The 14,065-nt window shown below is 33.1% G+C and overlaps 1 pseudogene; it reads right to left on the reverse strand.

The window, feature by feature from the left end:
- Nucleotides 1–394: 394 nt before the first annotated feature.
- Nucleotides 395–1,281, reverse strand: LOC145569089 (dehydration-responsive element-binding protein 1A pseudogene; annotated as a pseudogene).
- Between the last annotated feature and the right edge of the window lie 12,784 nt (nucleotides 1,282–14,065).

The following is a 14,065-nucleotide window of genomic DNA, read 5'->3' on the forward strand; positions in this document are numbered from 1 at the left end:
ATATATGCGTGTGTGTGTGTGTTAGTCTGACTATTCCGTACCCTATAATCTATAATATGGCAATGCTTTTTTATTTATGTTTCAGGGACTCAGAGGAACTAGAGATCATAATCAAAACGGCAATACTTAATCTTTAACTACTTGCTTCAAGCTGCATTAATTTGCTTGAGCTACTCACATTGTTACATGCAGGTTATAACAATACATCATATGCAAATTCTACCATTACAAAACTAAACACGCTCTAGACTATCTATTTCCCTCCCATCACACATCTCTTGTATGTTTCCCAGCTGAATGTTCAGTTAGTGATTGTGCCCACCCACCCCCCCTCCTTCCCCATAAAAGTTCATTCTACTTCTAGCAAAAGAATATTTTATACGATAATCTTGATTGAAAATTCATGCCGTTCAAATATTGTGGCATGAGTAGTAGTAAAATAAGGCCTGTGCACTCCTAGCTTTTACCTGCATGGAAATCCCATGCTCTCTCTGCACTATCTAAATGGAATAACTCCATAGCGACACTTCATAACCGTCGCTCTCTGTGTCATTCCAGCTAAATTCTTCATATGGATTATGAGGTGGAGGGAGCAAGAGTCCTTCAGCCATGTTTACCAGTAACCCTGGCATGTCATACAGTGCCTCGTCATCCATGTATTCAACATTTCCCTGCAAAGCCTCGCAGTTATCATTCCTTACCTCATTGTCACCTGCAAAAGCTTCTATAACATTATCGTTTATGTTGCTACTCTTCCCCACATTCATTTCTGATCCTTCCCCTGCGAATGCTTGTGCTGCTTCAGCTGCTGCCTTCTGAATATCCCTAGTGTCTGTCGATGCAGGAACACGCAATCGCCATGCTGAGTCTGCAAAGTTGAGGCATGTAGTCCTACCTCTAAGCGCCAATGCAGCAACATCATGCGCTCTTGCAGCCATCTCAGCAGTAGGATACGTGCCAAGCCATATCCGAGACTTGTTATTAGGGGGTCGCACCTCACAAACCCACCTATTCCCATTCCTCTGCCTCACACCCCTGTACACAGGGTGCCTCGTCTCCTTAAACTTCTTCCTCCCTGCCTTCTTCTTCCGGCAACTCGACGCCAACACCATCTCGTCTTCAGAGTGAGAACCCCTCGGAGCGTTTGGGTCAATCCATTGCATATTTCCTCCATCCATACTGTCTCTAACCAAATATTTCGTACAACTTTTGACTGCTGGCTTGTTTTGAGCTTAGTAACTTTTTGTATGTTACTTGATGAAAAGGACACTCTATTACTGATGTTTTTTTTTTTTTTTTTTTTTTTTTTTTTTTTTTTTTTTTTTTTGTGTGTGTGTTTATGAGTGGTTAATCAGTTACAGCATGTGTTATGTCTTTATATCAGGAAACTTAGGATTGACAAAAATACTTAGCAGTGTTAAATAATACAGTTAATACATGGTAAGACACGTGTAATCTTTGTGATACGCGGAATCTAAACATATTAGCTAGCGTAGTACTCCGTAGTATCTTCCTTTTTGGCCTTTTCAATTATTTGTCCTTCATTTGCTAAAAAAGTACAGCTGTATATACAACTATTCACCACGTGTCTATATTGAAAAGTGAGATAATAAATTAACACGTGTCAATATGAAATTGGATGACAGTTGTTCCTTACAAAATAAGGAGTACTGTTTTCTTGGATATTTCGGGTGGGTAGACCCATGTAGTACTACATTTTTAAATATTTTGAAGGAAAAAAGGGGACAGGATTATGAAACAGACATTTTTGCTTAACTTGAAGGGGACAACAATGTCTTTTTTCAGTCTAGGTAAACTTAGATTTACACGTGTCCTTGTTTAAGTTGCCACTTGGCTGTAATTAGTGACACTTAATTTCCTTAGTGTATAATGTTATTTTAATTATACAAATGAACTTTTTCATAGTATCTAATTACGTACTTTAATTTGGTACAATTATAAAATTGTGAAAAAAGTGCTAAGATCTTTTGTGTACCAAGTGTTCTAGATTAGGGGAGTGGTGGAGACATTTTGGGTTGAGATCGTTGTTACCTAAACTCCCTTTAGGCATCATTGCCTACACCCCCCCTCCAACACACACACATACTAAATTTCCATAACACCTACACCTCTTCTCCCTTTAGTTTTCTACATTTTCTCTCTCCTCTTATAAATTGGTTTTCTTTTTAATTTTACCAATATTTAAAATTTCTCTCTCCTCTTTCTTCAAAAAAATTTCTCTCTCCTCATAATTTTACCATTTTCCTCTCTCATCATATTTTTACCACTTTCTCTCTCCTAAACTACCAAAATCTTCAAAAAAATTCTTGAAAAATAAATTAAAATGTTCTTAGATCTCTACTTGTAAAAGAAAAAATCGAAAAAAATTTCTTCAAAAGAACGACCAACAATCAAATTGTAAGTTGATGATTTTGTTTATTTTTTGAAAAAAAGGTCAAACCCTTACTTTTTATTTGTCTTATTTTTCAATAATATGAAATTTCAATAGTAGTAGTTCACTAGTTCATGATTTCTTATAATTTTACTTAGTAATAATGATTTCTTAAGATCATAGTAGAATGATGTTTTATATACTCTATTTTAAGTTGATTTAACTTCTTTTTTTTTTTTTTTTTTTTTGAAAACTTAAGTTGATTTAACTTGTGATGTGTGTTATTAGCTTATAAAATTATTGGACAAAAAATTAAAAATAGAGTTCAATTGCCCTAATATAATGAATAATATGATTCATTTTGGAATTATAGAAATGGTTCAATTGCCCTAATATAATGAATAACTAGTGATCAAGTACCTTGGGCTTTGCATCGGGTTACGACTGTTGTAGAAGTTCAACCAAGAAATTTTATTAAAGGCTTTTTAAAACTGAAATCATCGTTGTCAAACCAAAATTGAGTTATTATGTGATTTTCTTTTTCTTTTTCTTTTTTTTTTAATCGAATCTCGTGGTTTGCATTTATATAAAAGTTTTTACATATTGGTAATATAGTTGATATGAGCTTAGATGGTTATGTAGTCACCTTTGATATATAAGGTTAAGGGTTCGAATCTTCTTGTCTTTATGTTTTTATATGAAATACTATTGATTTCTTGGGTGACGTGGCATAATGAGTGATGATGTGGCGTCAAGAGATGTTGAAAAGGTGACGTGGCGCAATAAAAAGGGGAATTACGTGGCACATCGACGTTTTTAGAAACGCCTTTTAATATATTAGTATACATATGATTCATTTTGGAATTATAGAAATGTAAACTGAGTTTGTAATGAATTTTTTTTAATGAATGTTCATTATTATTTGGTAAATGTTCATTTATATATTAGTATATGGTCATTTACATATTAATAAATAATCATTAGAATTCTTCACAGATCTAATAAGAATTTCAATTAGAGTTTGTGATTTCTCATAGTTTTTAATGTAAGTGAATGTTATTATAATAATTGAATTATAATTGCAAAACAAAAAAAAATATTATAAATTATAATAACTAAAATTAAAGACTAATTTTCAATTTGATTTATGAAATTGAACCATCAATTATTATTTAATATTACTTATTTTGTCACTAAAAACTATTATTTGACGAATTTTGGCTAGTATCTATCATAAATGTTCCTTGTAGATGGAAAAAAAATCATTTTAAATGAAATTCATATTCATTTATAATCATTTTCATATTAATATATGTTCATTCTCTTTGCATTACATGTTCGTTCTCATAGGGAAATGTGTTCCTTTGCATAATACAATATTTATTTTTATATCAAAGCATATTCATTAGTTTTATACTTTTTCATTCTCATATTAAAAGATATTTGTTTCAATTTTTAATACTTGTTTGTTATTATATATTAAAAAATGCTCAATTAAATTTTTATATTTGCTCATTCTCGTATTGAATATGTTCATTTGACTTTTGGTATATGTTCATTTTTATGCTAAAAGATGTCATTTAGATATAATATTTGTTCATTCTCATATTGAATTATGTTCATTTTCAAGCAATGTGTTCAAATTTGTTTTTGTGAATGATTTAATTGTCATATTTTGTTTAATGGAAGTGATTAAAATGTTCATTGAGAATATAAAACATGTTCATTTAGATTTATATATTTTCATTCTCATATATTGAAAAAAATTTATATCTTTATAGTGTGTTCATTTCTGAATACGTAATTATTATTCTTGCGTAAATGTTCAATTTTGAATTTTTAGATTTCACATACTTTTGTTTGGAATGTGTTGCTATTATTACTATTTGGTTTTTTTTTTTTTTTTTTTTTGAAAAACTTGGTCTATCTCTTATTGTACAGGATAATCAAGTAAGGAAGTTGAAGGCATCATATATATTGTGCTCAGATAATATTTTTCATGAAAATTACACATGTATATGATTAAAGATGCAACAAGGAGGATATATATTATATTATACTAAATGTTACAAATAATGTTCATTTAGCAAGACACATATGTACATTTGGTTCACTTTCATGTTTATGGAACAATTACATGTAATTAAAATAAATTTATTTTATATTTGGAGATTATTTGTTAACAACGTTTTATATAAATAAATAGAATTCTAAGACGTATGTATTTGCATACATCTTACTATTAAACTTACACATAGCTTTTGAAATGAACATTTGATAATACAAAAATGAACATCTATTGAAACAAGAAGAAACAAAAATGAACATTGGATGATGCAATACTTCTTATAATAAAAATGATTTAAATGCAGTAATCCTTATAAATAAATTTGCTCTCATTTTTTAATTATAGAAAATTCTTAAAATTCAATTCAAAAAAAAAATATTAATTTGAACAAAAAACTCCTTGTTATAAAAATGAACATCTTATGATACATAAATGAACATTTACCAATACATAAATGAACATTTTATAAAAATTTGCGGAAAATTCGTAAATAAAAAGGGGCGGGGTAGGGCACGTGCGGAGGGTGGGGGGTGCAAGCAGTGTTCCCTGCCATGGGATGTAGGTAAATATTTACCTTTGGGTTGAATGGAAGTTTGAAACGTGTTGAATGTTTTCATTACTTAATACGAATGAAATTATAAACAAAATGAAAAAAGTGTGGTTTGTACTCTGTAGTAGTAGTTTGATTCATTTTTGGTTTTGATGAAGTCATGAAGTGGATATCTATGACATACAAAAAGAGTAGAATACTCCTTCCGTTTTTTTTTTTAGTAAGGGCTCCTCTTTCTCTTTGATATGTTGATGTATATCTTTGACTAACAATATTTTTAATTATTAATAAATATAAATTATAATAACTGAAATATATATATATTGAAACGACTTTAATAATTATGCATAAAACTATAATTTTTTCTAATATATAAATCACAAAAATTATAATGGATTAAGTAAATGGCTAAAAAGTAAATGAAATCAATGATGCAAAGGGATGATAGAAAGGAGAAAAGAGATTTGGCAAAGGGAATATTTGATCATTTCTCATTACCAGATAGGAAGATACATTGCACCTTATATACTAAATGACAAAGCACTACTTTATTACACTGAAAACCTAAGGAAAACGGCTAGAGAATTTTTCTAGAAAGTCAGACCCTCTAACAAACTAAGTGTTGGCAGTATATATCTGGCATAACAAACTTTGATACCATGAGAGAAAGACCAATATAACCTTGCATAGCCCTGCTCATCACCCCCCTTCAAGCTGAGTGATAGAAAACGAGCTAGCACCAAGCTTGAGCAGAATTTGTTGATGCTGTTTGACAGATAAACCCTTAGTGAGTATATCAGCAAGCTGATCACCAGAGTAACATGAGCAGTGACCAATTCTCTTGATTTTACCATATCTCGAACATAATGACAGTCAATTTCTACATATTTTTTTCTTTCATGCAGATTAAGATTAGCAACTATGGCAAGAGCAACCTGATTGTCACAATTGAGAAGGGTTGGACCAAGATAAGATATTCCCAAGTCTTTTAGAAGAGCTTTGAGCCAATTAAATTCACAAGCTGTAAGAGCCATAGCTTTGTACTCAGCTTCAGTTGAAGATCTTGCCACCACTGACTGCTTCTTGGCTTTCCAAGAGATAGGTGATTTCCCAAGGAGAATGCAATAACCAGTGGTGGATCTTCAAGTTGAGGGGCAGCTGGCCCAGTCAATACCATATCAAAAAAAGTAGTCAACTGTGCTGCAGAAGATAAGGCAAGAAGAATGCCTTGAGAAGTTGAATTAGCAAGGTATCTGAGAAGTCTCTTGACAGCTTGTAAATGAGTTGAAGTAGGGGAATGCATGAATTGACTTAGCAATTGCATATTTAATAATATATCTGGCCCAGTGATAGTCAGATAAATCAATTTGCCAAGCAATTGCTGATAGATAATAGGGTTAGGCAGAGGAGTTCCTTTATCTAGAGTAAGCTTCAAATGAGTATCTATAGGAAGCTTGAGAGGTTCATCATTGAGAAGACCTTGTTCTTTCAGCACATCAGTGACATATTTCTTCTGAGAAATGAATATCCCTTGATCAGTGTGATCAATTTCCAATCTAAGAAAATATCTTGAAGGACCAAGGTTTTTCATAAGAAAATGAAATGATATAAGTTGCTTTAAAAGGTGAATTTCCTGATTATCATTGCCAGTGATAAGTAAATCATCAACATACACTAGCACAACTGTGATAGATTGATTATGATGTTTAGTGAACACAAGTTGTAGTCTGACTTAGATTGAGTGTAGCCAAAAGAGATAAGAGAAGAATATAATTTTACAAACCATTGTCTTGGAGCCTGTTTAAGGCCATATAAAGACTTAGTGAGTTTGCAAACAAGCTGAGAATTCTTTACAGGTATGTTTCCATGAGAATCAACAGCAATTTTGCTACCATAACCAGTATATCCTTGAGGAAGAGATATGTAAACATCTTCTTCCAGGTCACCATGTAGGAATGCTTCATTGATTACATCCATCTGAGTTGTAACTCAAGCATTCATTGTAGCCACAGCTAAAAGATCTTTAACAGTAGTTATTTTAGCAACTGGTGCAAAGGTTTCACCATAATCCAAGCCATATTGTTGTCTGCAATCTAAGACCACAATTATGGCCTTGTGTATTTCAATCTCACCATTTGACTTGTATTTTGCCTCATATCCACTTGCAGCCTATGACCCTTTTTCTCTGAGGAAGAGTGGTAACCCTCCATGTTCCATTTATCTCACATTGTCCCAGCTCCTTATTCATGGCATCCACCCAATACTACTCAGTGATAGCATGTTTATAGAATACAGGATCTTGAATAGCAGTCAGAGTTGTCATGAAACAATGAAAATCATGAGCAACTTCCTGATATGCTAAGTTTGAAATTTGCTTGGAATAGGTTTCATGTATTGATCAAGAGAAGATAGCTGAAATGGGAAGATAGTTTCATTGAAAGTAACATGTCTAAATACAAAAATTCTTTTTGTTTGTATCTCAAGCAGTCTGTATCCTTTTTAAGTTGCAGGATAACCAAGAAACACACAAGCAACACCCCTAGACTGGAATTTATCTGTAGTTCCAGTTGGATTAGTTGCAAAAGCAAGACATCCAAATACTCTCAAATGTGAGTATTCTGGTACAGTTTTAAACAAAACCTCATATGGAGTTTTTTTTTTTTCAAAACAGGAGTAAGGAGTCTGTTAATTAGATGAACAGCAGTCATAACACACTCACCCCAATAGCTCAAGGAAAGATCAACTTGGAATCTTAAGACTCTGGCAATTTCAAGGATATGCCTATGCTTTCTCTCGACTCTAGCATTTTGTTGTGGCCTGTCCACACGAGATGTCTGATGAACAATTCCATTTGATGAGTTTCCCTAGAGATTCGGATTTTTGCTGCAGCAAGTATATCCATGTTATTCTTGAGAAATCATCAACCATGGTTAAGAAATATCTGTTACACACACTTGACTGTTCTCAATCATAGTTTTCTTCATACATTCAATATGCTGAAGGTTTCCTAAGGATGCATGACCCAATCTGTGATGCCATACTGAAAATGGCATATTCTCATTGCTTGAGTGAGATGTTAAGCAAGTATGAGATGAGAATGAGCATTACTGTCAATGCCCTGCTGATTTAAAACATCACCAACAGATGTGTTTACCAAATAGTACAACCCATTCCTAGCCTTCTCTACACCTTTAATCTTCTTTGTCACTATGTCTTTGATTATATAGTGAGACTTGCTGAAGATTACCTCACACTGAGTTGCATCAGCTTGTGTACTGACAAGAGATTATGCTTGAAGTTTGGAACAACTAGAACATTTTTCAGCTCAACCATTCCTATATGAGATACTCTAGCTGTTGCTCCAGTGGGAAAATTAATTCTGAGATGTTCTTGGCACTCTCTAGGATCAGTGAGAAAATTCAAACATGAAGTCATGTGATCAGAAGCTTCAGAATCTATAATCCATTCTTCAGTTACACAAGATATAACATCACATGAAGAAACCATTCCTAGAAGCTGTTATCAAGCTCTTCATCTGTATCACTTCCTTTAACAATTGCAGGAAACTGCCTCAATAGTTGCCCGAACTATTGTTGAGTAAGATTCACATTGCCTGAGCTGCTTTGCCCTTCAGATCCAGCACTCTGAGCAACAGCAGCAATCTTTGGTGCTGGCTTGCACTACAAGAAAGAAGCTTATTTCCGATGGTTTATTTCGATCGAAAATACATCAAAATCCATCGGAAACTTGATTTCCGACGGTTTTCCATCGGAAAATGTCTGTCGAAAATTCCTTTGTCGGAAAATCCAACTTTTTCGATGGAAAAACAGTCGGAAATAAGGTTTCCGATGGATTTTAGGCCAATCGAGTTTGCTTATTTTCGATGGCTTAAAGCCATAGGAAATTTCCTATGGCTTAAAAAGCATCGGAAAATACGAGGGGTTTATAAACCATCGGAATTTTAAAATTTTCTGACGGTTTATATAGGCCATCGGAAATGTTCCATCGGAAATAAGCCATTTTCTTGTAGTGTTGTTCCACTTCTGATCTTGCAATCTAGCACCAAATTTTGCAGATGCTGGTTTATACTTATGATGCCAACTAGGATACCAAATGACCTTCCAGCATCTATCTAGTCCATGACCTTTTATACCACACACACACTACACCCAACTGCTCTATTATTTCCACCATTATTTGGTGGATAGTGTCTTGGGTTTCCAGGATTTCTGCTATACATAGCTAAGATATCTGGTTCATTCTTAGTCATAAGTAACACCTCTCTCTGACTTTCTTCTTGTTGTAACATTAAATAAACAGGTTCAACAGTTGGCAAAGGAGTAAGCATGAGCAACTGAGTTCTCATAGCACTAAAATGATCATCTAATCCATTCAAGAACTGAAATAATCTATGTTCTTGAGATTTAGCAATAGCATACAACAATGACCTAATCTCAGAACCAAACTCAGAAACAACAGGCAATACTCATTGCATCAATTTCTTCCCACAAACTAGTCATACTAGTGTAATAAACAATAATGGAGGTGTTGTTTTATTTCAAGTAATATAAATCTTTATTCAACTTGTATTTTCTATATCCATTAGACATAAAAAACGTTTTTCTAGCTGAACCCTGGTTTCTCTAGTAGTGCTTACATACAGAAAAAATTTATGAGTAGTATAGATAAGCAACCATGAATCCAGGATATTACCATTGAGTTGCAAGTATCCCACTGCTCTGCCTTGACTGGATCTTTTGCATATGCAGATCTGAGCACTGTGCCCTGAACAAATCTCACTTTCTTCTTTGCTGTAAGTGCTATCTCCATGGATCTTTTCCAAGACCTGTAATTTACTGCTCTAGTGAGCTTATCAACACTGATGGAATAAGAACCATCATTTGGATGCAGGTATAAAACACTGCTTGTATCAGCTGCCATTTTAGAGAAGATTTAAGAAGAAGAGAAAGAAATAGAACAGATTAGAGATGAAGAAAGGAAGGGAGAAGATCAACAGCTGATGATCAAAACCTTTAAACAAATGAGAAGATTTCCTTTCCGCACATATCAATCCCGATGTTGCATAAACCTGACTCTAATACCATAAAGAGTAAATGAAATCAATGATGCAAGGGAATGACAAAAAAAAGAAAAGAGATTTAGCAGAGGGAATATTTGATCATTGCTCATTACCAGCTAGGAAGATACATTGCACCTTATATACTACATGACAAAGCACTACTTTATTACACTGAAAACCTAAGGAAAACGGCTAGAGAATCTTTCTAGAAATTCAGACCCTCTAACAAACTAAGTGCTGGCAGTATATAGCTAGCATAACAAACTTTGATACCCTGAGAGAAAGACCAATATAACCTTGCATAGCCCTACTCATTAATGGTACAAAAAGTGCTAATGAAGCACTTATTGAAAAACAGAGGGAGTATCAAAATAGGATGTTCATATTCCCAGGATGGCCTTGGTAAGGATAAGAGTAGTAGTAAAGCTTCTTCATCACTTCGTGTCAATTATTGAAATTTAAATTTGGATATTAATAAGACATGTAATTTTTGTTAAAAAATCTTCATCATTTGAACTTAGTTATATAATTTTATTGGCTATTGTGGCCTAGTGGAGTTGTGGGTACACATTTCATTGCAATACTTTAATCAAGAGTTATTTCATTTTCATTTGCAAATATGAAAGTATTGGTTTTTTAGGTTTTGAATAAATTTTATATAAATTGTTTTTATACTGACAATTAAAATGTTATTTTACTTGGAATGAAGATTATTGTGACTACTCAAATTAATCCAAACTCATAAGATATCATTTTAAAAAGTTATTTTTAGCGGGGAAATACTAGTTGATCAGCTTGATTGACATAGGATGTAAATCAGGGGGTATTCTCGTCCTTTTTACGTTTAAGCCTGGGGTAAATATGTAACTCTACAATGATGTTGCTGAAACGTTAACTTGAGTATCGTTAGTCAAAGCAATTCACTTCCGTCTGTTTACTTCACTTTCTGAAACTGATAACCCTAATTGAACTTGTCTGTGAGATCATCTTCTCCGACCATTTGAGGAGTGATTTCGGTTATTTCATCGACGAATTTTGATGCGTGTCATGTAATTGGGCACTTTTCCGACCAATTATGGTACCAGCGTCGTCTTCCATGAGATTGGGAACCATCCGACGAATTTGGGACGGTACTTTTCCGACCATGTAATTGGGAACCAGCGTCGTCTTCCATGAGATTGTGGTACTCAACGAAGATTTTGCGGTATTTGCGAGAAATTGTGCGGAGAACAGTTCGGTGTACCAGGAACCTCGAAGACCTTCGTCTTCAGAACTGTCTTCAGCTATGGTGCCTTTCTTGAAGATATCTTCGTATTCGGATTCGGGTTCCGCCATTGATGAAAGCTTCAAGTCAGGAGAAAGAAAATAAGAGTGACAATTCAGGGGTTACTTGCCACCGTCACTAACTGGCAATTTCCATCCGTTAAAATAATCCGTACAAATGAATATAATACTATTATCAGGTACGGTGTATGGCCCACAACAACGGCTGATTGACACAGCTGATTGCCTGGGGCTGCCTCATTTTTAGCACCTATGCATCTTTAATAGACACACCTACCTTTATGTCTCCAATTAACTCATCACCATAATAAGTTTGTATCAATAATTACAGCTGCTAGCCTTCTGCTACAAAACAAAATTTAGTTAATTTAGTTATCCTTTCTACTCCCTCCGTTTCTAAAAGTTTGATTCATTTGGTATTTGCGCGGTCTTCAATGATCAACTTTAATCATAAATAGTTTCGGCTATATATTAGTAAAAATTATAAAAAGTTGATATTTGGAAATGTTTTAATAAGAGAATTCTAATAAGCTCCAACATGCTAATTTATTTATACATTATAGATCATAAAATGTGGTCAAAGTTATTTTACTTTGACAAAATAAATAGTAAGCGAGTCGAATTTTTAGAAACGAAGATAGTATATTATTTCGTATTTTAACAAAAATCATACAACTCAGAATCCTCCCAAGTCCCATAACTACAAATTCAACGGAATTTTTAACCACATCTATAATATAGGATCTTTACACGTTTGTGCCACAGAATGCTCACATCATAATAGGTGTACACGTAATTTATCAATTCTTAATTGTAAATTTGTAATCGCACTCGAAACTACTACTTTAATTGATAATTTAATTTTAATTGTATTACATAAAACTCAAATCACAACAATTGTACACGTAATTTCTCAATTCTCATTTATAATTTTGTAATCGGGCTCTAAACAACTACTTGGACAATTTTAATTTAATTTCACGAGCAAACACTTAATGGATAAAATAGTAGCTGTCACTGAAATTAGAAGTCAGCATTGCTTAAGAAGTAAGAATTGACTATGAAAGAAAATCAATAAACATGCATGCATGAGTAATTAATTATCACTAGAATCTTCGACGAAGGTCCAATAAGTAGCCTGTCTTATTCATTGATTTTCAATCATCTTCTGTGAGCCACTACTTCACTTATTAAGATTATTAACTGTGCTTATCACCTTTTTATTATTATTATTATTTTTATTTTTTTTTTCTTTTATGTGCACTTATTATACGCGCCTATGCCACGCTCTAATTAATTTTCGGCTCAAAAAGTTTTTTTTTTTTTTTTCCAGAATTTGTTCATTTCTAAATTAAACATGGGCCCAAGTTGAGCCCACAACAATCTAATTATGGAATATGCTGTATTAGCCAACATACTTAAGTGAAGTCCAGCTTATGAGATTGATTTGATATTTGCTTAATGTGTTAATACAGTGTTTTATCTTATTATTTCAACTTTAAATTATATGTCACGTTTTTATACTTTATTTATTTATGTGTAATCTAGAGTATAGTTGTGATGGACTTATGGAGTTATTGCTGTGTGTTGAAACCGTAGTTTGTGTACTCTCCTCCAACCGTTTTCTTTTTTAAGCTGTACTACATTTAGATAATTATGAACATGTGCTAATTATAGATTCTCTGCGTATTATTATGTACTTCACTATTTTTGAAGGAGCGTAACACTTGTCTTATTAGACCGTTTTTATATTTCATAAATAAATAATACTCCTTAACTCCATAATTTATTCTCTTCATTTTTGAATTTACTTTCTTTGTGTTTAATAGTCACGAAGTCTTATTGATAAAACTTGTAATACTTAAAAATATTAAAGGTTAAACTTGTATGTATATTAGAGATTGTGTAAATTACAGATGATTAGACTTCAGTCATCTAACTATTTATTGTTTTCTTTCTCTTTCTCTTTCTATGGTCCATACACAAACTCACACACTATTTTATTAGGCCGCCCAGGTTTCTCAAGTTGATAAACATCAAATGTTTATCAAATGGCATTCTCGTAATTATCTTGCCTAGTTTTCTGCGAAAACCAATTAAATAATGCCTTAGTGGTCCCAGTCCAAGCTGGCAGTGAACCAACCTTAGGGCAATAGCAATGGTGGGGTTTGTGTGAGGTTTGTTGGAATTTTTTAGAGGTTTGTCAACAAACCTCTTGTTGTGGGTATAGGTTTGTATTTTAGAGGTTTGTAAATACAAACCGGTTTGATCATGTGAGTTGGCAAAATTTTAGGGCTTTTTCCTTTTTTTTTTTAAGAAAAGAAATGTTGTGGGGCTTTTTCCTTTTTTTTTTTTAAGAAAAGAAATGTTATGGGTCCCCTACATAAACCTGTAAATAGGTTCATCTATTATTGGTGAGAGGTTTTTTTAAGAAAAGAAATGTTGTGGGTCCCCTACATAAACCTCTAAGAGGTTTGTTCTATTCCTATTGCCCTTAGTAACGGATAGTTAACGCCTTCGGTAACGATTAGAACAACTTCGTCAACACGTGGAAGTTACTTTTGCAGAAGAAAGAGAAAGTAAGGCAGACACTGCAGTTGGCGAGAGAAAAAATAGTATACATAAACATCCATATTAAAAAATAAATACATAAATACGTAATTTTTTCTTTTTTAAAAAGGGAGGCTGCGA

Source organism: Chenopodium album, chromosome 11 (assembly GCF_948465745.1).
Source record: "Chenopodium album chromosome 11, dcCheAlbu1.1, whole genome shotgun sequence".
NCBI classification, from domain to species: domain Eukaryota; kingdom Viridiplantae; phylum Streptophyta; class Magnoliopsida; order Caryophyllales; family Amaranthaceae; genus Chenopodium; species Chenopodium album.